Source organism: Carcharhinus amblyrhynchos, chromosome 5 (assembly GCF_965287045.1).
Source record: "Carcharhinus amblyrhynchos chromosome 5, sCarAmb.v2.hapA, whole genome shotgun sequence".
In the NCBI taxonomy this organism is placed as follows: domain Eukaryota; kingdom Metazoa; phylum Chordata; class Chondrichthyes; order Carcharhiniformes; family Carcharhinidae; genus Carcharhinus; species Carcharhinus amblyrhynchos.
The window spans coordinates 33,163,839-33,166,937 of record NC_137328.1 but is presented as its reverse complement, the minus strand read 5'-3'; the positions used below and the strand labels follow the sequence as shown (position 1 = coordinate 33,166,937).

At 43.5% G+C, this 3,099-nt stretch overlaps 1 non-coding gene across 1 annotated transcript; it reads right to left on the bottom strand.

Moving 5' to 3' along the window:
* Positions 1–349: 349 nt before the first annotated feature.
* On the bottom strand, positions 350–489 carry LOC145343588 (U4 spliceosomal RNA). Its single transcript, XR_013886742.1, has one exon. It is a non-coding gene; the product is annotated as a U4 spliceosomal RNA (small nuclear RNA).
* Positions 490–3,099: the final 2,610 nt, after the last annotated feature.

Genomic DNA, 3,099 nt, shown 5'->3' with positions numbered 1-3,099 from the left:
CAACCAGAATAGTTAATCCCTCATTGACACTTCCAGTCTTAATCAATTGCTGATCAGATGATATAATGCATCTACTGAACATGTTGACTCCAGTTCTTATTGAACTCAGAAATAAATACGAGCGTGAGATGGAAAGTCTTGAGAGAAACTTACCCACTGTAGAGAATAAGAACATGGAGAGTAGAGCAGATGCTGAGTTGTAATGAAACAAAAGTTTCATTCTCGTACAGTAGAAGTGTTGTGTCAGTAACTGTGCAGTTACCCACTTGTATTAACACTTGTCTCAGAGAATGGAGCTGGTTTAAATATAAAGGTTCAGTGACTCACTGAGCAATGTGAAATTTACAACTGCTTAACATTTACACAAATCCAGCTGACTTGGGGCTGGACTGGAGCAAGGGCTGCCTCTGGTAAAGAGAGTGGGGAAAAGTTTTCAATAAGCAATAATCGTGCCTCGGTTAAACCTCACCAGCTACGATAGGGAAGGATTGGGGAGTGAGTCTGCCTCCAGTTAACACTGCCATATGATGCTCAGAGATCTTATCAAAGGCCCATGTGTCCCTGATGCTATTTTTAACATTTTCCTAAGTGTGTCCAAACAGTCACGTACACCTCAGTGCCTCCCTCTCAGCTCCACACAGGATGCAAATATTTTCTCTGCTGTTGTCTTGGAAACCAATCTGAGAGGCCAACTATCACCGGGCTTGTAGTGCGAGGCTGTAACCTGTCAATTGATTTGCCAGGAGATTAGCATGACAGCAGTAGACCCAACATGACTGCTGCATGGCAATAGCAAGACAAGGCTCTTAAGAGTGGGAATTAATTGCCTGTTAAAGGCCTCAGTTGGCCCACAGGCAGACAGGGAACCAAATGCTAAACCCTAGCACCCCCCATCACAGTGGCTGGTATCATTGTGGTGGAAGCAGAAGCAGACGATGCTGGCATTATGCCCTCCCCCACCCACCACCGCCACCCTCCCCCCTCCTCTCCCCTCCCCTCCCATCTTACTGGTAATGGAACAGGCTTCCTGAAGTGTGAGGCCACATTTTGCAGCACATTAGGGATGAAGGAAGATATACGATATCTCAGAAAATCATCACGTATATTCAAAATTACTTCAAGGGGTAATTGCAACTTCAAATGATAAACTGAAATTTCGCCTTGCACATTGCTTCCGATCAGTGTAAATAATGTAAATAATCCACTCCCTTTATTGAATCCCTAGCTGGGAATGCCTAGATTTAGATTCAGCTCTGAAGAAAAAGAATCAGCTTCCATCTCCCTCAATCTCATTCATTCTTGTAGCATGATGTTGTTTACATTTTAATTGTGTTGTTTGTTGTTCACAATGTGTTAGAATTCCTAGAGACAAGAGCTAGACACAAGATCCAAGGTGCAAAGCCAGCTGAGGTTTCAGTGATGCCAATACCCTTATTGTTTTACCTCCACATTGTGTCGTATCTTGCAATGGCAATGAACAGTGCAGAGTAAGCCTGTTTATATGTAGCCTGTCTACACAGTGAAATATTTTGGAGGATTCACTGCAATTCACAGCAAATCACATCAAATGTGAACCATCTACTCTAGAGCTGGCTCTGGCTTGGCAGCTTGGAGCAAGTTATGATGTTTTAATTGATGTATTATTTTTGGTGACCAAATTCCAGCAAGCGTTTTGTATATATCCGTGGTCAGCTGAGTGATGATACATGTGACTCTTTTCCATGTTTTTCAGCAATCGCATATATATTACTGCGGCAGTAACATATGCAACTATTGACAATGGCTTCTTGCTGTGAAATGGTTTGTGCCTGCCATTTATCTGATTGTTTAGACACTTGGGGACTGGATATTTGCCCAACGGGGATGACGTGGAGATGCTGGCATTGGGCTGGGGTAAAACAGAAAGAAATCCCACAACACCAGTTTAAAGTCCAGACAGGTTTATTTGTAGCAAAAGCCGCAAGCTTTCGGGACAGCCTGTCCCTTCGTCAGGTGGCTGGAAGTTGACCCAGAGGTCCTTTAAAAATGATGGGCGTGACCTCATTCCAGGATTTCCCTGCTTCCTGATTTTCAGGAGTGACTTTAAAGATTGGGAACTGGTACTGGTCGTTAGCCCACACCCTGTTTCTACACAGCCGGTCTCAGTACAGTGATAGGTGATTTTCATGGAATCAGACCAGCTTTTCAAAGAGTTGAGATTCATGGTACCTCAAAGTCTACATTCTGAAATGTTCTCCTCACCAACCACCACCCCTTCTACCCCCCCCAAAGTCAATTTATGTCCCAAACAACCCCTACCATCCCTCATGCTCTATGCCTTTCAAACAATCCCATGACCTCTCATACTTCGCATGCCAATGTATGGCCTCCAAACAATCATTTTGGTCCCTCACTCTCCCATACAAAGCATATCCATACCCATTCACCCACAATACACTGCATAGAAGCAAAGAACACTATGGTGACAGTAGGGTATATAATAAAATATGTTAAAACAAAGGGGTGGCATAGTAGCACAATGGTTAGCATTGCTGCTTCACAGCTCCAGAGATCTGGGTTCGATTCCTGGCTTGGATCACTATCTGTGTGGAGTTTGCACATTTTCCTTGTGTCTGCGTGGGTTTCCTCCAAGTGCTCCGGTTTCCTCCCACAGTCCAAAGATGTGCGGGTTAGATTGATTGGCCATGCTAAAATTGCCCCTTAGTGTCCTGAGATGCGTAGGTTAGAGGGATTAGCGGGTAAATATGTAGAGATATGGGGGTAGGTCCTGGGTGGGATTGTGGTCAATGTAGACTCGATGGGCCCAATGGCCTCTTTCTGCACTGTAGGGTTCTATGATCCATTTATTGATACCTTTTCACTCTCTTAAAAAAACTTTTTTTACTGCAGCCAATAAAAGTGTTGATAATTCAGACCCTTTAATGTATCAATAGCTGAAACAGCAAGCACTGGAACCATTTTTATTTTATGCAAATAAACATTGTGAAACTGACAGCATAGATCAGATTGACAGAGCTGTTAAACAAGCAATGTTCTTCCTGGTGCTCAGGAATTTTAATAGGCTAATGGATCTCTGGTTTTCAGCCAAGCCTCACTGAG